At 45.7% G+C, this 22,500-nt stretch overlaps 1 protein-coding gene and 1 long non-coding RNA gene across 2 annotated transcripts in view; one reads left to right on the top strand and one right to left on the bottom strand.

The window, feature by feature from the left end:
- LOC121856497 (histamine H1 receptor-like) overlaps positions 1-22,500 on the top strand; it is a 262,478-nt gene that overhangs the window by 82,340 nt on the left and 157,638 nt on the right. The window contains exon 3 of the mRNA XM_042352088.1: positions 1,829-1,870. The gene's annotated coding sequence lies outside the window, so the exon portion shown is untranslated. The remainder of the gene's footprint in view (positions 1-1,828; positions 1,871-22,500) is intronic.
- LOC121856502 lies at positions 10,115-12,380 on the bottom strand. Its single transcript, XR_006086993.1, has 4 exons — positions 12,294-12,380; positions 12,037-12,206; positions 10,607-10,801; positions 10,115-10,285 (listed from the first exon to the last, which is right to left on the bottom strand). It is a non-coding gene; the product is annotated as an uncharacterized LOC121856502 (long non-coding RNA).

Raw genomic sequence — 22,500 nt, 5'->3', positions numbered from 1 at the left:
TGTGAGAATGTATATAACTGGGTCTTTCATCCCCTTAACTGGTGATGTTAAAATGTATATAACTGACTCACCTCATCTACGACACAAAAGATGGATTTTCAGTAGCTAACATCATCAAATTTTTCTTCCTATTTCTAGTTGGGTTTGTCGGTAGATATTTTATTGGCTCACGTCAGCTGAACACGAGGTTAGAATATTCAGTTAAATTGTTAAAAGATTATGAGAGGTGATGTTCGTCTCTTTCGTTATCTCTCGATATCTTCCTTCCTTCCTTCCTTCCTTCACTATCTAAGACTTCCGTAAAAATTCTTGGGCAGCTTTAGAGGTTGTCGTTCCCATCTGGCTCCTTAAGAGATAACAGAGAGACAAAATATGTATGGAGGAACAGAGAGATAGGGAGGCGGAAATGGAGAGATAGAGTGAGAGAAGATGGGGAGAGATAGATGAGGGTGAGAAAAGGATGGGGTGGAAGACTGAGAGAAAGAGGGGTATGAAGGAAGAGAAGGATAGAGAGGGAGAGATAAAAGAGATAAGAGACAGACAAACAGACAGACAGATAAATAACTGCATTTACTGTTGGGTCTCTCTCTCTCTCTCTCTCTCTCTCTCTCTCTCTGGTGGAAGCTGGACGTGTCATTGCCAGGTAGAGAGTTTTACCTGTGTAAGGGAGAAGGCAATTTGATTCACCTACACCTGTGGTCTTGGGAAGGTGTGTGTGTGTGTGTGTGTGTGTGTGTGTGTGTGTGTGTGTGTGTGTGTGTGTGTGTGTGTGTGTGTGTGTGTGTGTGGTAATACGTTCCTCTTCCTCTTCCTTCTGATCCTTTTCTTCCTTCTTTTCCCTATTTTTTCTTTTCTTCCTGTTTCTCCTTTTCTTCTCCTTCCCTCTTCTCTCCCCTCCCTCTCTTTTCCCTCCTCCTCCTCTTCCTCCTTCCCTCTCGTATCGCATCATTACACCTTCTCCTTTGTCCCATCTCATTCGTCTCCTTATTTTCATTTCAATTATTCTCCTCACTTTCATTATTCCTCGTTTACTCTCACCTCCTCACCTCTCCTCCTTCTTCTCTTTCTTCTTCCCTCCTTCTTAACCGTGTTTATTCTTCTTTCCTCCAACTTCCATTTTTCGCGACAAGTTAACGTTATTACGCCTATATTTCTTTCTTATTGTCCTGTTCTTTCATTTATTAGTGCGTCTCTCTCTCTCTCTCTCTCTCTCTCTCTCTCTCTCTCTCTCTCTCTCTCTCTCTCTTCCGTTATGCAATTTTTTGTTTCACCAAAAAAATTAAATATTAATGACACTCACTTTTTTCTCACTCTCTCACCACTTTCTCCCTCCTCTCTCTCACTCACTCTCCCTCTCTCACCACTTTCTCCCTCTCTCCACTCACTCTTTCTCTCTCCCCCTCTCTCTACCTCTCTCTCTCTCTCTCTCTCGTTAAGGTAATTTTTTTGTTTCACCAAAAATTAAATATTAATGACACTCACTTTTTCTCACTCTCTCTCACTCACTTTCTCTCCTCTCTCCCTCTCTCACTCACTTTCTCTCCCTCTCTCACTCACTTTCTCTCCCTCTCTCTCTCTCTCTCTCTCTCTCTCTCTCTCTCTCTCTCTCTCTCTCTCTCTCTCTCTCTCTCGTTAACGTAATTTTTTTGTTTCACCAAAAATTAAATATTAATGACACTCACTTTCTCTCACTCTCTCACTCACTTTCTCTCCCTCTCTCCCTCTCTTTCTCTCCCTCTCTCACTCACTTTCTCTCCCTCTCTCACTCTCTTTCTCTCCCTCTCTCACTCTCTCCCACTCTCACTCATTTTCTCTCTCTCTCTTACAGGTGCTGTCTCGCTCTCACGCCCGGGGGAGTGCCAGGAACCAGGTAAGCAATGGAGAAATGTTACAATGGTGTTAGCTTCATGTTCCATTGGTGTCAGTTTAAGCTTTTCAAGGTAAAAATGTTAGTGGTGTAATTTTTAAGCTGTCCTGGGTTGAATTGTTACATTGGTATCAGCTTAAAGTTTTCCCAAGGTAAGATGTTACATTGGAGACGGAAGTAGAAGATTGGTACTTCCGACTGTGGCTGTCCAAGGTAAAAATTTTAGCTTTGTAGATATTAACTTTCGAGTTAAAAATGTTACAATGTTAATTTTATCTTTCCATGGTACAAATGTTACAATTTAGACGAAAGCGGTGTATATTTTTTCGTGTCCAAGGTAAAAATGTTCGTTTTTTTATTAAATTCATTGAATAAATATAACAGTGGTGTTAACGTTAATCCAGGTTAAAAATGTTACAATGAAGACGAAAGGAAATATAGCGTTAAATACCATCGTCTACAAGATATAAATGTTACAATGTAGGTGACTGACGTATCCTTAATTCTGCGTTCCAATAGGGTTAACAATATTACAATGGCGTTTTTGGTATAAATGTTACAATATAGGGTGAAAACTATATTGTACCCTCGTTGTGGTTCTCCCAAGGTAAAACTGTTACAATGAAGACCGAAACGGTGTAGTCTATAGTGGTTTTAGGTGTTCCAAGGTACCATTGGTTACAGTGAAGACGATAGCTGCAATAGGAACAGGAAAGTTGTGTGTATCGTGGTGTGTGTGTGTGTGTGTGTGTGTGTGTGTGTGTGTGTGTGTGTGTGTGTGTGTGTGTGTGTGTGTATCCTTAACACACACACACATAGATATGGAAATATAAGATCATTTGCATACACACTAACTTTGAACGTCCGCATCAGGAGAATTGTAGATGTATAATGAGAGAGAGAGAGAAGAAGAAGAAGAGAGAAGAAGAAGAGAGAAAATAAATATCATATTAATAGTCTCAGGAAGTTGTATTATAATTTATAATCAGGTTCTCAAAATGGTCTCTCTCTCTCTCTCTCTCTCTCTCTCTCTCTCTCTCTCTCTCTCTCTCTCTCTCTCTCTCTCTCTCTCTCTCTCTCTCTCTCTCTTCTCTCTCTCTCTCTCTCTCTCTCTCTCTCTCTCTCTGTCTGTTCACCACACACACACACAAAACTCGACAAGGTGTGTGAAAAGATATTCATGAACCCGAAGCCGTTTAAGCCAGAGATATACGTGTTGCATTGAAGAGGGTGTTGGTGGATGTTGCTGAGAAAATGAGAGAGAAAAGAGGTAGTAAGAGAGAGGAGAGAGAGAGAGAGAAGAGAGAGAGAGAGAGAGAAGAAGGAAGAGAAGAAGCTAAATAGAAGAAAAAAAAGAAAGAGAAGCATCATAATTTCTTGCACACACACACACACACACACACACACACACACACACACACACACACACACACACACACACACACACACACACACACCTAACTCAATCCAAGGCTTAGCAGTAGACACACACAAACGCATGTACATTCCTATAATGAGATTCAGGTGTCACGGATCATGCAAATTATCTGTCAAATTTACCACAACTTTTACCCCAAACTTTTTGAAACTTACACACAGACAGACACCAAAACTCTTCATTACTAGAAAGTAATATTTTTTTTTTTCCGTGACTTATTACAGAGGGGGTAGGGGTTGTGAGTGGTCAGGAGGTTGTTGTTGGTGGAAGTGTTATGAGGGGGGGCGTGATTCGTCAATGAGTGGTAGGTACGTTGGATTGGAGTTATTTACATGAAATGATTCTTGCATACATACATACATACATACATACATACATACATACATACATATACATACATGCATACATACATACATACATACATACATACATACCACCACATCAGGCCCTCATACACCACCTTTGAGGAATTATTACACCATATCAGGCCCTCATAACACCACCTGTGAAATTATTACACCCATCAGGCCCCTCATAACACCACCTGTGAGGGTACACCACATCAGGCCCCTCATAACACCATCTGTGAGGGAATTACTACATCATCAGGCCCCTCGTAACACCATCTGTGAGGGAATTACTACACCACGTCAAGCCCCTCATAACACCACCTGTGAGGGAACTAGTACTCCACGTGATGCCCCTCATAACGCCATCTGTGAGGGAGTTACTACACTACGTGTCTGCTGTTCAACACCTCAGCTCACATGATCTACGTGTGTAAACATTAATCTGTATGTTCACTGTATGTTCCTTCACCTTTCTCTAATGAAGGCTTTTGTTAAACCACCAATGTATGTAATAAGTCATTTATGTCCAATGTATATTTTCAGCCTTCGGGCTGCAGAACTTTTTCAATAAACCGTTTATTATTATTATTATTATTATTATTATTATTATTATTATTATTATTATTATTATTATTATTATTATTATTATTTACATACATACAATCAATCGTTTCAAAATTTCTATAGAAAAAAAACACACATCACTAATATTTCAAACACAACTGTTCAAAAAAAAATTATAAAAAAACTTCTACACATAAGAGTCAAACCCACAAGATGTCTGACGAGCTGAGACTTGTATGCAAATTATTATTATAATTTACTGGCTCATCATAACTCTAAAAAGGGTGAGAGAGAGAGAGAGAGAGAGAGAGAGAGATAAAACTCAATCCTGCGACAAAAGTTTTGATTTGAACATTTTACAAACTCGACGTAAGTTAAAATTGGTGTTTTTGTGTTTTTTTTCATGGTGAGTAATATTTTTTTTTTTTTTTTTGCATGTGGTGGTGTACAGGTGTGGGTGTTGGTAAGGTGAGATAGACAGACAGACAGACAGACAGGATGAAAGTCAGACAGTAAGGTCAGATAATATAGATAAACAGAGAGAGAGAGAGATATTAGAGATAATGTTGTCATCAGTGTGCAAATACATTTATACCATTAGAATCTACCTGGATTTAGAAATATGTTGTTTTCTCTCTCTCTCTCTCTCTCTCTCTTTCTCTCTCCCCTTCCATTTTCAGAATTACACTCTCCTCTATCTCTCTGTCTCTCTCCCTTTGTAGATCCTCCCCAGCTCATCTCATCTCCCCACACCACCTCCTCCCTCTCCCCACACCCCTCCCTCTCCCCTCTCTTTCCCTTTCACTCTCTTACCCTCCCTTTGGCGATGACTGAGAGCCGGAGTGTAAGCTACTCCCTTTGTGACCTCTCCTGTCTGGCCACTGCTCTCTTTGTGACAGACAGACAGACAGACAGACAGACAGGCAGACAGACAGACAGAAAACATCCGGACTCACCATCAGTTCAGCTGTCAATGTTTTTTTTTTGTTTTTTACGGGGAGATTCTTTGTTGATTGCCCCTCGAGGGGGCTAGTTTATTGGGCACCCCCTTACATCCTGTGCAAGGTGAAGCGCAGAAGCGTTTACAGCGCCCATCTGGGAAGCATGCGGAGTTCATGCTTGCCTTTCTGACTCATGCATTAAGGGCGTAAAAGCCTGAAGGGTCATGGGTTTTGTCAGCAAGTTACATAAAGTGACAGAATGCTGAGTGTGTGGGGGGAAATTTTCCGGTACAATTTATCTGTTTATGGCAAAGCGTGGCAGGTCCCTAATAGTGTCAAGTGCCAGGCCATAGGCATTGACAATATTGAGGGACATACCTTGTAGTGTGATTGTGATGGTGTGTACGTCGGTAGTGTCGGCTTCAAAGGGGACGTCGAGAGGATGGTAGGTGTTACCGCAAGCAGCAAACACAAACAAATATTATGTTAAGCTGTAAGTCATGTCATGTTTATTGGGTGTGCCTGCCCGTATGCAGTGTGTAGAGTACGAAGATGGTGGAGATGAGAGGCCCAGAAGGAGGTTGGAGGGTGTGAAGGGAGTTTGTTTATGTATAATTATAATCACCTGACTCAGCCATAGCTGACCAGCCAGGGGGCCAGGCTATAGGGTGGGCATTTCAGTATAGCTTCCCATATCTTAGAGTCAACACCTACCCTGGCTTCTCTCTAGACTTTCAACACGTAAGTTTAACTAGTACTTATTGTGTACACAGGTAGACTGTGTCCATTGCATCATTTATCAGTGTGACAATATAGAAATATGGCAAATTGAGTACTCAATGTAAGTGTTAAGATTAGACTAATTACATAGCCATGATTGTTATGTATATATATATATATTGGATTAAACATTTATGTAGGAGTGCCTATGTCTGACTTATTTGAAATACTAAATGAATTGTAATCAACAGGTTTGACCGAATTATAATGTTCAAGTACTACGTGAAGAGTCTAAATATCCTTAACCGCCTGACTGGCGGTTACAGTAGGGGACGTCTTTCTTTGCGTAGATACGTAGTCCACTAGCATGTCCTCATGGTGGTCAATTGATGTGGAGAACTGGAGTGGATGGGCCCCAGGTGCTGGCATGCCGGTGGGGGGCGGGGAGCCGGGGGTGGTGTCCTCGGGTAGGCTTGGCTTGTGGTGGGTGGACGGGGGCAGACGGGCACACCGGGGCAGGCTCGGTAGCGTGGACGCCAGCAGTGATGCCAGGCGGCGGTGGAGTAGGCCGTGAGCAAGAGGGGCACACAGGGGGGCTACCAGGTTGTGTCAAACCAGAAGAGGGGGTGACTGGGTAGCAGCTGGAGATGGCGGTACAGAGTGTATCAAAGAGTCTTTCAATACGGTTGGTAAATTCGTGTAAGAGGGATACGATCTGTGTCGTGTCGCCGGAAGGGTGTTGTGGGGGGTACCGGTGGTAGCACAAGGCCTGACAGCGTCAGAGTAGAGACGGGGAGGAGGCCCAGTAGTAGTTGAGTTAGGAGACGGCCGTGTTGCAGCCAGGTGAGGCCAGGCAGGGGCAGGTGTTTTTGAAGAAGGCGTTGCTGGAGACAGAGGGGACGCAGAGGGATGCAGCCCAGTAGGCTGGGGGGAGGTAAAGTTTGACGCAGCCTTCGGGGAGGCTTTTCTCCTAGGACAGGCGGACGTTTGGGGCATTGCCATGAGTCAGCATTGTGCCAGCCACCACAATTACAACACCTGGGGTCAACAACATAGCTCACACCACCCCCATTGAGGTGGTCTTTGATTTTTTGGGCACAGGAGGAGTGATGGTTTTGTGAACAGAAGCGACATTTGGGACGATCACGTCGGCAGCAGGCGGTGAAGGTGTGACCCCAATGGGAGCAGATGACACAAAAAGCAGGCTCGTGGTGATAGGGTTCTGCATACAGTGGAGGGAGGACTGGGTGGGCCTCAACAGTGGTTGGGCACTCCCTCCCCTTCCAGTTAACTATGACAGCTGCTTGTGGGGTCTTCCATCGGTAGTGTCGACGTATACTGAGTATACTTGGATTAAAGTTACTGCTTAACTAGGATGTGGCAACAGTCCTCTGCATCAGCAGGAGGAGGCATGAGGACAACCCCGTCAAATCCAACAGTACTGAGTGTTTCATAGACCTCGGGTGTCTGACAGTTGATAAAGTTACGGTTCTTACCTTTTCGGAGTTGAATGGTAAGACCGTGTTGTCTCCAGTACTCTGTTGTCCAATTAAACTGTTCCTCGACGGTTTTCAATGAGTCCTTGGGGAAGTGCAGTTTCAGCTTACTTGGTTGGTTGGCAGAGGGGCGGGTGGCGAGGGGAAGCTTGCTGCCCTTGGTGTTGCCACTCCGGCAAGTGTTTCCCATGGAAACATTACTGTTACTGTCACTATCACTGAGGTCTGACTCTTGCAGGGTGTGGGATGCACTATGACCATCCGTCTCAGAAATGTCTGTATCCATGAGAGAGGTGACGCCTCTTCTGGGGCGTTTACTGTACGTCGTATCATGGCAACACTTGCCGGTGAAGGGGTAGGTAGAGACTGAGGTGGCTTTTGTGTGACGATCGTTAGGACAGAAGCACCCATGGGCACACGTCTGTCCCCTTACGTGGTTAGACCGCGACTGTTTTTAATGGGATTAGCCCACCCGGGCACAGGTCACTGACCCATATCGGGGCCTGGGGGGCGAAGATGTAATAATAATAATAATAATAATAATAATAATAATAATAATAATAAAGAACCATAGAGAAACACAAAAATGTAAAAAAAAGATCAAGAGTGAGAAACAATATATGTATGTTGTGTTGTCAATGGTAAGAAAAACAAGTGAGACCCTGCAATTGTGAGTAAATGAGGCAGAAAGTCAGATTAGCAACCTGGGACTTGGTCACATATGGCAGTAGGGTCTACCATTAGACAACACATTATGCTTCCAATATCTTCCCAGGCGGTAGTACCTCCCTGTTTGGTAGCTGCCTACTACCTGCCAACACTAGTAAAATACCGTCTACCTGTAATGTTATATGCCTGTCTTATTTTAATTATCCCGTCCACCTGTGTTAGGTTAATTACTATTGACACACTCAGGTAATAATATCCTGGCAGCCATTCACAAAAACGAAACTTATTAATATTTTGTGGGGGGTGAGAATTGTGAGGGTGGGGAGTGGTGAGGGAGTAAGGGGAGGGTGAGGAGAAAAGGAGGTGTGGAGGAGGGCAGGGGTGAAGGACGGGGGATAAGGGGAGACGATGATGGGGAGGGAGGAAGAGGAAGGGGGTGGAGTTAGAAAAGGAGGCGGGGGGCGTGTGTTGTCTATTGTTCCGGGTTATGCCAGTAATATCAAGACAATAGCTACGAACAGTATTTTAAAAGGCAGGTTGGGTGTCTAGAGACGGTTATGTTTCAGTGATATTGTTGGTTCTCGGCAGGCTGGTGTGTGTGTGTGTGTGTGTGTGTGTGTGTGTGTGTGTGTGTGTGTGTGTGTGTGTGTGTGTGTGTGTGTGTGTGTGTGTGTGTGTGTGTGTGTGTGTGTGTGTGTGTGTGTGTGTGTGTGTGTGTGTGTGTGTGTGTGTGTGTGTGTGTGTGTGTGTGTGTGTGTGTGTGTGTGTGTGTGTGTGTGTGTGTGTGTGTGTGTGTGTGTGTGTGTGTGTGTGTGTGTGTGTGTGTGTGTGTGTGTGTGTGTGTGTGTGTGTGTGTGTGTGTGTGTGTGTGTGTGTGTGTGTGTGTGTGTGTGTGTGTGTGTGTGTGTGTGTGTGTGTGTGTGTGTGTGTGTGTGTGTGTGTGTGTGTGTGTGTGTGTGTTGTTGTATCGTTATTTATCTGTATTGTTGTAGTTAATGTTGCAGCTATTATTATTATTATTTTTATTATAATTATTAATTTGATTATTATTGTTATTATTATTATTATTATTATTATTATTTTTATTATAATTATTAATTTGATTATTATTGTTATTATTATTATTATTATTATTATTATTATTATTATTATTATTATTATTATTATTATTGTTGTTGTTGTTGTTGTTGTTGTTTATGTTGTTGTTTACACTTCGTTTCACCGATTTAGTCATTTTTTCAAAGGTGAACACAGTAATAGCAGACGAAGAGAGAGAGAGAGAGAGAGAGAGAGAGAGAGAGAGAGAGAGAGAGAGAGTTATATATCCCTCCACCTCCACCTCGTCCTTGAGTAATAAGAGTGAGGTAGGAATCCAGCCAAGATTTACCCTGAGGAACAAGCGGGATTAATTAAACATATTCCTGGCTCTCCAATCACGGCTCCTTCACTGCCAACAGGTCATTAGTTGAGGGACTGCCACAGTGCCTCAATGAATTACTTATCAGGGTGAGGAAGTTTATTCACATTCAGGGGTTATTTAAGCACAGGTGTGTTAATTACCAGGTGGTGATTGTGTTATACAGGTGGACGCCTTCATCTTTTTAGATTTAGACAATTTAATTAGAAATATCAGATCGGTTTAAATATTGAGCAAATTTATTCATTCATGTGTTGTGAACGTCTTGTGAACGTGAAGTGGATCTATTGTGAACGTGAAGCGAATGTCTTGTGAACCTCTTGCGAAACTCTTATGAACTTATTATGAACGTCTTGTGAACCTTTTGTAAAACTCTTGTGAACTTATTATGAACGTCTTGTGAACGTCTTGTGAACTTATTATGTACTTCTTATGAATGTCTTGTGAACCTCTTGCGAAACTCTTATGAACTTATTATGAACGTCTTGTGAACCTTTTGTAAAACTCTTGTGAACTTATTATGAACGTCTTGTGAACGTCTTGTGAACGTCTTGTGAACGGTGTTGAACTTGATAGAGGATATTGAGAGACTCGTATCTGTCTGTTTTGTTTTATTATTCAAACAGATGATTTTGTCAGGATGTACAGAGAGAGAGAGAGACAGTAGAGACTCTCCCTCGCTGATATATAGAGAGAGATAGAGAGAGACAGTAGAGACTCTCCCTCAATGTACATTATAGTTAAGCTCCTCCTCGGGGTACATGAACCACTTTCCCTCCAGCTGTTCCACCACCTCACACTTGACCAGGTCCTCGTCCTTCACCTGTCGAATGGATGGTTACCTGAGTCATGTGAACAACGTCTATCCTAACCTAACCTAACCTAACCCTGACTCCATGCCATACCGATATATCTACCCTTTTCCTTCCTACAGTTCTTCATATTTGGTGATACAGAAGAGGCAATATAGAGTAAAGATAAGGAAGAGGGAAAATGGAGGACAGACAGGAAGAGTAATCTGATGAGGAAGAGGCAATCTGGGATAAACGTGAGAAGAGAGAAAATGGATAGATTGGAAAGGAAAGGGGACACACACACACACACACACACACACACACACACACACACACACACACACACACACCTTCTTCAGCGGGGTATACTGTGGGTGGTGATGTTCCATGTACGGGTCATTGGATCTCTTGTTGAAGGCGACGACGAAGACCCAGCGGCGGTGGTCGGAGGTGTTGGCTTCTGAACAGTGGAACAGATTGCAGTGAAAGAATAACATGTCTCCTGCCTTCATCTCTATATACATGTGTTGCAGTCTCTTCTTGGCCTGTAGAGACGAGAGAGATACTAGGTAGAGAGATACTTGGTGGTTGAGAGAGAGATACCATACACAACACCACGGCATCACCACTACCACTATACACACCACCACAGCATCACCACTACCACTATACACACCACCACAGCATCACCACTATCACCTACACACCACCCACAGCATCACCACTATCACTATACACCACACCACAACATCACCACTATCACTATACACACCACACAGCATCACCACTATCACTATACACACCACCACAGCATCACCACTATCACTATACACACCACCACAGCATCACCCTACCTACACAACACCACATCACATATCACTATACCCAACACCACCACAGCATCACCACTATCACTATACACAACACCACGGCATCACCACTATCACTATACACACCACCACAGCATCACCACTATCACTATACACACCACCACAGCATCACCACTACCACTATACACACCACCACAGCATCACCACTATCACTATACACACCACCACAGCATCACCACTACCACTATACACACCACCACCACAGCATCACCACCACAGCATCACCACTACCACTATACACACCACCACCACAGCATCACCACTATCACTATACACACCCACCACAGCATCACCACTATCATATACACACCACCACAGCATCACCACTATCACTATACACACACCACAGCATCACCTATCACTATACACACCACCACCACAGCATCTTACACTATACACCACCACAGCATCACCACTATCACTACACAACACCACAGCATCACCACTACCACTATACCCACCACCACCACAGCGTCACACCTATCACTATACACAACACCACTATACCCACCACCACCACAGCGTCACCTATCACTATACACACCACAGCATCACCACTATCACTATACACCACCACCACAGCGTCACCACTATCACTTACACAACACCACAGCATCACCACTACCACTATACCCACCACCACAGCGTCACCACTATCACTATACACACCACCACAGCATCACCACTATCACTATACACAACACCACCACAGCATCACCACCACTATACACACCACCACAGCATCACCACTACCACTATACACACACACAGCATCACCACTACCACTATACACACCACCACAGCATCACCACTACCACTATACACACCACCACCACAGCATCACCACTACCACTATACACACCACCACCACAGCATCACCACCACCTTACCTCCTGCACCCTCTCCGCTCCACCTTCAGTAGTTCTCGTTCTTCAGGTGTTGGACTCGGCCGAACTTATGGCCGACCAGCACCTGGAGGCAGCGTTCTCTTTGGTACAGTCGTCTACCGGATAGACACTGTACCCATGTCCGATACAGGCACCCGTTGTAGTACCAATACCTGTGGGGAGAGAGCGAGAGAAAGTGAGAGAAAGTGACGCATTCATAGTCTAGGGAGAGAGGAATGAGAGAGGGAAGTGGCACTCACCCGTAGTCCTGGTGCCAGTGCCAGGGCCGCCAGTGTGAGCATCTTTCATCATCAGTTTACTGTGGTAGTGGTACCTCGTCCTCCCATCAGCTGTCAGGGATAATAATAATAATAATAATAATAATATGTCATAGAGCATCAATTCTCTCTCTTTCTCTCTCTCTCTCTCTCTCTCTCTCTCTCTCACCTGCTCGAAAGGTGTCCACAACCTGGCGTCTGACCAACACATGGTGACGTCATCCCCGGGTGGTTCCATACACACATCCTGAGGTGGTGCCGTCGGTGGCGTGGCTGTGGCTGTCTCCTGACCCAGCTGTTGTCCACCACTGACCCCGAAACCAGTCACCTCAGCCTGCGTCAGGATGTTCCTTATGGGGAGGTGGTGGTTGGTGGTGGAGATGGAAAAAGGTTGTTATTGTTGGTGGTGGTGAAGGTGGAGATGGAAGAGATTGTTGGTGGTGGTGGAGAGTGAATGAGAGAGAGGCACGGACATCATCAAAATACATAACACGACAGCTGGTGATTAGGTTAAGTTAGGTTAGGTTAGGTTAGGTTAGGTTAAGTTAGGTACTTGTATATACAATAAATCATAGATACTCCCCAAATATATTCCTGTATTAGGAAAACCGTAAATTGAGACGTGAAATATAAAGAGACAAATGACCGAGAAATGGTGAAGCGATGAGGAGGGAGGAGTGAAGAAAGAAGCTATGATGATGATATTGATGATTAGGAAGAAGACGCTGAGAATAATGTACAAATAAGTGCCAACAACCAGAGATAATACGCTTCATAAATCCCTCACTCCTCCACTCACTAACTCCTTTCCTCTCCTCACTCCTCCCTCTCTCCTCACTCACTCCTCCTCCTCTCTCTCCTCCCCTATACAGGTAAAGTTAAGAGCCAGATTAATCAGTGAATTTCTTGTGCATCAGAGGATCGATGGATGGCTCAGGCTGGATGGATGAATGGATGGGCCAGGATGGATGAATGGGCCAGGCTGGATGGATGGATCTGGATGGATGAATGGATGGGCCAGGATGGATGGGTCAGGATGGATGGGTCAAGATGGATGGGCCGGGATGGATGGGCCAGGATGGATGGGTCAGGATGGATGGGGCCAGGATGGATGGGCCAGGATGGATGGGTCAGGATGGATGGGTCAAGATGGATGGGCCAGGATGGATGGGCGGATGGATGGGTCAGGATGGATGGGCCAGGATGGATGGGTCAGGATGGATGGGTCAAGATGGATGGCTGACCACTGGCTCACTCTGGTGTTTTAAGTGGTTTTAATTTAATGTGAGGTTTGAGACAGGTGTGGGTTGATTATGACAGGTGTGGACAGGTAAATTATGACAGGATGTGGACGGGTAGATTATGACAGGTGTGGGTTGATTATGACAAGTGTGACAGAGCCAGCGACTCACCTGACGGAATCGTTTTATCGGAGCTTCTTTCATGGCGGTGTGACGCTCAGGTGGCGGCGTCGTAGGTGAAGATAGAGTCTGTGCCAGGTGATGGTAATTAGCTCAGGTATAGGACACACACACACACACACACACACACACACACACACACACACACACACACACACACACACACACACACACACACACAAGCTTCATCCTGACCTGACATATATTGTTGTTGTCTGTATTGTCGCTACTATTGCTACTGCCGCTACTGTTGCTGCTACTGTCGCTACTGTGTCCCATACAGCTGACGGTCTCCCACAAGACTTGAGAACGTACCCACACACACACACACACACACACACACACACACACACACACACACACACACACACACACACACCGTTTTCCTCTTCACTGATTGCCACAAGAGTATTACAACAGGTGTCCAGGGAGCTCAATTTACCTGTGACTGATGATTTTAGAGCCATATTCTCTCTCTCTCTCTCTCTCTCTCTCTCTCTCTCTCTCTCTCCATAGAACTCGACGGAATTTCTGTATATATAAAACAACAATATTTCCTTAGGAATAATATTCTCCCCTAACACTGGACAAATTTCCTCCCTGGAGATAACAAATTTCCCTGCCATAGTTCCCCACCGCCCACCCACCCACTCACCCTTTTCCCACCCACCCACCCCTTATCTGCCCCCACCCTTACCGTCTTTCCCACCCACACTTCTGGCCAGCAGAATCTGGCAAGATGTAGAACGACCAGAGCAGAACTCCTTCAAAGACTCACCAGACAACGACAACAACCATACATGGTTCCCAAAAGTTACCAAATCTCAAAGGTCATTACCACCCCCGATCTATACGGTCAGGCAATAGACAACCTCCCTAGACCAGCATCCGCCAGTAGGTTCGGCGGAATATGAAATATGGCCCTTAAAACACCCATATATGGGACAGGGTAGGATGTCTAGTGCCTGTACCGACAGACAATAACTAACCCATGACACAACCCTAACACCATTAGCTCAGCTAGGCGGTCAGCCAGCCCCTCTTACTTCTTCCTAAATTTTTAAATTTCCGAACTGTAACTTTCTTCCCCCACCTCTAATCTTCCTTCTCACCCCTCCCTCTACACAAAAACACCCACTAACCCTCCACCGCCTTTACTCAAACCTGGAAGCTGCGACAGTTTCCCTCTGTTAACCAGCATAATTGTGCCCCTGTTGTTATTTCTTCTCTTCTCTCTCCATTCTCTCACCTCCTTCCGTTTTGTATTTTTTTCCCGTTCGTATTTTTGTTTCTCTCTCTTCTTCTGTGTTATTTATTTTTTCCTTCCTCCTCCTCTCTTCCTCCTCCTCCTTTCTCTTCCTTTTCCTCCTCCTCTCTTTCTGACTTCCTTCCGTTATCTTTGCTTTCATTTCCTTGATTTTGTTTTTCTTCTTCTTCTTCCTCCTCCCATAATCTCTTCCCTTACACCACTCCACCTTCCCTCCGGCCTCCACCTTCCTCCCGGCCTTCCACCTTCGGCCTCCTCCACCTTCCTCTCCCGGCCCTCCACCTTCTCCCGGCCTCCACCTTCCCTCCGGCCTCCACCTCCTCCGGCCTCCACCTTCCCTCCGGCCCTCCACCTTCCTCCCGGCCCTCCACCTTCCCTCCTATTAACCTCAGATGAACCCATTTGGACTTGGTCCTTCCTGTCCTCACCAGCCAATCGTCGCCTTTTATTTTGTCTTCGTCTTCTTGTGCGTCTCTCCTTGTGCGTCTTGCGTCACTTGGTGTTTCCTGTGCGGCTTGCGTCACCTTGTGTTTTGCGTCACCTGGTGTTTCTTGTGAGTCTTAGGTTACCTGATGTCTCCTGTGCGTCTTGCGTGGGTTTTGTGCGTCTTGTGTCACCTAGTGTCTTGTGCGTCATGCGTCATCTGGTGGCTTGTGAGTCTTGCATCATCTACTGTTTCTTGTACGTCTCGCATCGCCGCGTGTTTCCTTTGTGTCTTGCTTCACCTAGTGCGTCATGTGTCACCTGGCGTGTATTGTGCGTCTTGCGTGGACCTGGTGTGTGTAGAGAGGCGTGTAGAGCTACGGACGGAGGCGTGGGTGACGAAGAGACTTAGGGGGTACTTGTAAGCCAGACCTACGGCCTAGAAACAGTGCGTTAATGTTCAAAGGCGGAACAGAGTGTTGGGTTTTATATCTAGAAGTGTAAGTAACAAGAGTGCAGAGGTCTTATTGCAACTATATCTTGCGCTAGTCAGGCCGCACCTCGATTATGCGGTTCAGTTCTGGTGCCCTATTATAGAATGGTTATCAATTCACTGGAGTCGGTGCAGCGAAGAATGACAAAATGATTCCGGGACTTAGAAACCTTCCATATCAGGATAGATTAAAGAAACTAAACTTGCATTCCTAGAAAGACGAAGAGTGGCGGGAGATATGATAGAAGTATTTAAGTGGGTGAAAGGAATCAATAAAGGATATAGACACACACACACACACACACACACACACACACACACACACACACACACACACACACACACACACACACACACACACACACATTAATATTATTATTTTTACGTGAATGTGTGTTTTTGTGCGTAAGGGTGTGTAAGCATACGTGTGTGTGTGTGTGTGTGTGTGTGTGTGTGTGCACAGGCCCGGACGACACCTGAGAAAGGTATGCGTGGAGAATTTAATAAAGACGGAAGGTGAGAGATAGGTGAGGGTGGGGAGCACATACAGGAACCTTACAGTGTGGGAGGGAGGGAGAGGGGGAGGGTTGAAGAGGGTGGGAATGAGGGGAGAGGGGGGAGGGAGGGTTGAAGAGGGTGGGAGGGAGGGAGGGAGAGAGGAGGAGGGGGAGGGAGGGATAGGAGGGTTGAAGAGGGGGAGGGAGGGAGAGGAGAGGGAGGGGAGGGTTGAAGAGGGTGGGAGGGAGGGAGAGGGAGAGGGGAGGGGAGGTTGAAGAGGGTGGGAGGGAGGGAGGGGAGAGAGAGAGGGAGGAAGGGGGGAGAGGGGGAGGGGTAGAGGAGGGAGGGAGGGAGGGGAGGGGGGGGAGGAGGAGGGAGGTTGGAGGAGGTAAAAAGAGAGCGAGAGGTAAGGAGGTGTTGGAGGAAGAGAGAAGGAGAGAGAGGGGGGGGTGGGAGGGAGAAATATGAAGGTAAAATGGAGGAAAACACACACACACACACTCTCTCTCTCTCTCTTCTCCGTATGTGGTGTGGTAGGCAGGATATTACACCTTCTCTCCAGTATTACCAACGGCCACTTGACACTGACGTCCCCCGGCCTATGCGAGAATGTATATTGTGTACAAGTGTTGATTTGGGGCATAAAGTGACGTTTAGTGCGGAAGTGGAGTGGGGGGTGGAATATTCTCTCTCTCTCTCTCTCTCTCTCTCTCTCTCTGAAAATCCACCTTTGTCTGATGGCTTGAGGGAGACCACTAGATGCGTTCTCATATCTCCAATTAGCCGACAAGAGAAACGTAATCTACGGACCTTAGAGAATTCTCCTTGAGTTCCTTAATAACTTTTCCTTTATCTCTTATTTAGTGTGAGATAATGAGATAGATACAGAGACCCATTTTTGTTGGTGTTCTTGTTATAAAAGGATAATTTATTTGTGTTTTTGCGTCGCCACCGAAAGGAGAATTGGGTATAGGAATCTTTGAGGTGAGGTGAGGTGGGGTGAGGTGGGGTGAGGTGAGGTGAGGTGAGGTGGGGTGGAGGTGGGGTGTGAGGTTGAGGTGAGGTGAGGTGAGGGGGTGGGGTGGAGGTGGGGTGAGGTGTGAGGTGGGGTGAGGTGGGGTGAGGTGGTGGGTGAGGTGGGGTGAGGGTGGGAGGTGGGGTGGAGGTGGGGGTGGGGTGGGGTGAGGTGTGGGGTGGGGTGGGGTGGGGTGGGGTGGTGGGGTGGGGTGGGGTGGGGTGTGGTGGGGTGGGGTGGGGGGTGGGGTTGGGTGGGGGTGGGGTGGGGTGGGGTGGGGTGGGGTTGAGGTGGGGGTGGGGTGAGGTGGGGGGTGAGGTGGGGGGTGGGGTGAGGTGGTGGTGAGGTGGGGTGGTGGGGGTGAGGTGAGGTGGGGTGGGGTGGAGTGGGGTGGTGGGGTGGGGTGGGGTGGGGTGGGTTGGGGTGGGGTGGGGTGGGGTGGGGTGGGTGGGGTGGGGTGGGGTGGGTTGGTGGGTGGGGTGGGGTGGAGGGTGGGGTGGGGTGGTGGGGTGGGGTGGGGTTGAGGTGGGGGTGAGGTGAGGTGAGGTGGGGTGAGGTGGGGTGGGGTGGGGTGGGGTGAGGTGAGGTGGGTGGGGTGAGGTGGGGTGGTGGGGTGGGTGGGGTGAGGTGGGGTGGGGTGGGGTGGGGGTGGGGTGAGGTGGGGGTTGGGGGTGGGGTGGGGTGGTGGGGGTGGGGTGGAATTGTGGGGTGGGGTGGAGGTGGGGGGTGAGGTGGGGTGGGGTGGGGTGGGGTGGGGTGAGGTGAGGTGGGGAGGTGGGGTGAGGTGGGGGTGGGGGGGTGGGGTGAGGTGGGGTGGGGTGGGGGTGGGGTGGGGTGGGGAGGTGGGGTGGGGTGGGGTGGGGTGAGGTGGGGTGGGGTGAGGGTGGGGTGTACAGTCACAGTAGGTCGGGTTCTTTTGCTGCTTTAGTTTTGTTATTTGCATTTTCAGTTAATTTATTTATGGGCTCACCGGAAGAATCTCCATCCCACCTTATTTATTTTAACCCAACTCAACAACCCAACCCAACCCAACCCAGCAACCCAACAACCTAATCTAACCTCATCATACAAATAATATTAGGGTGATTAATCTTCAGGTGATTGCTGGGGTTGGGTTTATTTTTCAGGTGATTTTATTCGTCTGCTTCAGTTACGAATATCCTGAGAATCCATTTTATGCGTTTGTTTGAGTCAGCTGCGTTCGTGTATATCCGGATAGGAGGAAGATTCAGCTTACGAACGCTTGGGGATCCTTTTTTTTTACGATATCTTAAATGGGGCAGATAGCCTCTCTCTCTCTCTCTCTCTCTTCTGCTTGTGAGGAATATTGAACTTAAGAACCTTTGAACTCTGTGTTAAGTGAGAGACAGATATTCAAACATACTCAGGTGGGAGATATTGAAATGTACGATGGTGTGAGTGTGGTGAAGTGTGTGGTGAAGAGTGTAGAGTATGGTAAAAGGATATGGTGAAGAGTGGTAAAAGTGTGTGGTGAAGTGTGTGGTGAAGAGTGTTGAGAAGGTGTGGTGAAGAGTGTGGTGAAAGTGTGTGGGGTGAATAGTGTGGTAAAAGCGGTTGATAAAGTGATAAAGTGTGGTGAAGAGTGTGATAAAGAGAGTGTGATGAAGGTGGTAAAGAGAGAGTGGCCTAAAGAGTACGATAAAGAGTGTGGTGAAAAGTGTGGTAGGGTCACTGAGACGGTTCAGGGCTGATTCATGTTTTAAGTAGTGTCTGTGATGATGGATTGGGCCAATTGTTCTCTCCTGGGCCATGATAAGGCCAGACCTACAAAAATTGGAGAGAGAGATCAAACTTGTAACAAATGGAGGGTCAATAACACTTTATCTGGTATTAAGTTGGCTCCCATTAAAACCATTACCTTCAAATTCTAATATCTGGTAATAATGACAATGGGGATGGCAATGACCAGAGTGGGTGGGTGGGTGTGGTGGGTGGGTGTGGTGGGTGTGGTGGGTGTGGTGGGTGGGTGTGGTGTGGTGGGTGAGTGAGTTGGTGTTATGTGTTGGAAGAAGTGGGTGGGTTAGTGTGGGTAGGTGGGTGGTATGGATGGTGTAGATGGGTGGCGTGGGTGGAGTGGCGTGGATGAGAGAATCAGATAGAGAATGAGATTGGCGCGTGGGTGGGGAGAGTTGCAATTGCTTATTTGTCACCATAAAAACTTGACCGCCAGAGTGCAAGAGAGAATGCAATATCTTCACCTTGATGAATCGACCCAGGTGGCCAGATTCATCCCTCTCCACCCATCTCTCACCCTCTCCCACCCCATCTCTCACCCTCTCCACCCCATCTGCCACCCTCCAACCCTCTCCCCACATTTTCCATCCCCCACCCACTTTCTTTCTCCATATCTCTCTCTCACACACACACACACACACACACACACACACACTTCCACCTGAGCCGTCTACAATGCCATAAGTCCCTTCATAATAGTCGGCCCAGAGTATCCCCCCAGACTGGCAGCATCACCTCCTGGGACTGACAATTATCATACACTATGGGATGTTCTGTACGATAGTTTGGGTTAAATGTCCCAGTCAGACGATGCCACTTGCCTTAATACACGTCTGGTAGAGGGGTCACTTGTTAACATAAATGACGATGGTGAGGATAATTCCGAGTGTGATAGTGTTTATGTGGTTGTATGTGTGTGTGTGTGTGAGAGAGAGAGAGAGAGAGAGAGAGAGAGAGAGAGAGAGAGAGAGAGAGAGAGAGAGAGAGAGAGAGAGTGTGTGTGGATAGGATAACTTAACTTAATCCCTCCAGCAAATGACACCAGCCACATTATATACTGTCTAAGGAGATAAGGTTAAGAACAAACACAGAAATAACAAAACGAGACCAAGAAGTGAGGCAGCAGAGCGTCAACCTTGGGAACGCCGCTGGGACGTCACTGGCACTAAGCAGCTGTGGACGTGTTGGGTAATATTTTATAAGCGACCACAACAACCCAACCCGCTCGGGAGACTCTACTCGTTAATAGATATAAATAGATATTCAGTGAAATCGTGATACAAGTTTTACAGTTTGTTTGGTATGTGTTTGGATATGTGGGTATACAGTTCAGCATGTGTACTGTGGGTATAAAGTTCAGCATGTGTACTGTGGGTATACAGTTCATCATGTATATAAGACAATGCAGGTATACAGTTCAGCATATATAGATATACCTAACACAGGTATACAGTTCAGCATGTATACTGTGGGTATAAAGTTCAGCATGTGTACTGTGGGTATACAGTTCAGCATGTATATATGACAATGCAGGTATACAGTTCAGCATGTATATACACAACACAGGTATACAGTTTACCTGGAAATCATCCAGGTATACAGTGTACCTTGGCTAGACTGTTACCAAGGGAACGTCTGCAGGTAAAGGTAAAGTCTCTGGGAATCTTTAATACAACCCGAGTCTTATTTCTGAGTCTTATCTTAAGTGAGTCTCTGTGTGGATCCTCACGTCTGCAGTTACGAGAAAAAAAACTTACGAACTTCTTTTTTTTTTAAGAATCCAAGTGTTGAGTTTTATTTTCAAGGTAATTTTTTATATAATTTGTGAAGGTTTAGTGTTAGGTGGTAATTTAAAGGGAGTGATTGATATAAGGTGATTTTTAAAGCACTTATATACTCAGGGCGAAACATGCGAGACGTCATTGAGTTGCCATATATCGTGTGATAATTTTTCGTGAGATTTTTCGACTAAATTTTCGATGAGGTATAATGTACAGGTAGTCTGGGTAGATTTAGTCATATTATACAGTATATATTTTGATTATTCTTATACACTTCAGGAATATTTTATTTGTTTTCATTTACTTTCTCTCGTCATTATTGCAGCGGAGTGACGAGAAGGAGTAATAGTTATGATGATGGAGTGTTTGTGTTCCTTTGAGGACGACCTTGAGTGTGTGTGTGTGTGTGTGTGTGTGTGTGTGTGTGTGTGTGTGTGTGTTCAGATGATTTTGCGTACTATTAATGCATCATCCTCTTTGTTCTTACACACACACACACACACACACACACACACACACACACACACACACACGTTCCACAAAACAACATCTCGACAACTTTGAACCCTAGATAAGATCTCTTAGGGCCGTCTTATCAGTAGCGGTGGTGAGGGCGGTTGGGGGGAGGTGAGGGGCGGGGGTGGAGCAACAACCTCGCCTTCCTGAACCACGAACAAGGAAGTAAAGGGGAGACTATTACAGGTGTCTCAGAAAAAGGTACACACACACACACACACACACACACACACACACACACTGCTCCTTTACAGATGGTAGTGAAGATTGTGAATATGTCTTGTTTGTTGTTGTTGTTGTTGTTGTGTTGTTGTTGTTTTTGTTGTGTTGTTATTATTATTATCATCGTTGTTGCTTTTGTTTTTGTTATTTTTTATTATTATTATTATTATTATTATTATTATTGTTATTATTATTATTATTATTATTATTATTATTATTATTATTATTATTGGAGACTTGGCATATCAACAATCGGGGGCAATGTTGCTGTTGCTTATACATCGGTTAGGTTAGATTAGGTTTTGTTAGGTTAGGTTAGGTTAGGTTAGTTTAGTTTAGGTTAGGTTAGGTTAGGTTAGGTTTGATTTGATATGGTTTGGTTTGGTTTGATTTGGTTTGTTTAGGTTAGGTTTGATTTGGTTTTGTTTTGTTAGGTTAGGTCAGATTAGGTTACGTTACGTTAGGTTTGGTTTGGTTAGGGTTAGATTTTTATGGTTTGCATTATAAATGACTTACAACCAATGAAAATCCCCCTTAACCCCTTGAGTATGATGTTTTAACCCCTTGAGTATGATATTTTAAACCCTTGAGTATGATGTCTTAACCCATTGAGAACGATGACTTAACCCCTTTAATATGATGACTTAACCCCTTGAGTATGATGACTTAACCCCTTGAGTTTTATGTCTTAACCCCTTGAGTACGATGACTCAACCCCTTGAAAACGATGACTTAACCCTTTGAATATGATGTCTTAACCCCTTGAGTATGATGATGATGATGATGACGACGACTTAA

The sequence above is a fragment of the Homarus americanus genome, unplaced genomic scaffold (assembly GCF_018991925.1).
Source record: "Homarus americanus isolate GMGI-L3 unplaced genomic scaffold, GMGI_Hamer_2.0 scaffold51458, whole genome shotgun sequence".
Classification (NCBI taxonomy): domain Eukaryota; kingdom Metazoa; phylum Arthropoda; class Malacostraca; order Decapoda; family Nephropidae; genus Homarus; species Homarus americanus.
The sequence above is the reverse complement of the archived record's forward strand: the minus strand, read 5'-3'. Positions and strand labels throughout refer to the sequence as shown.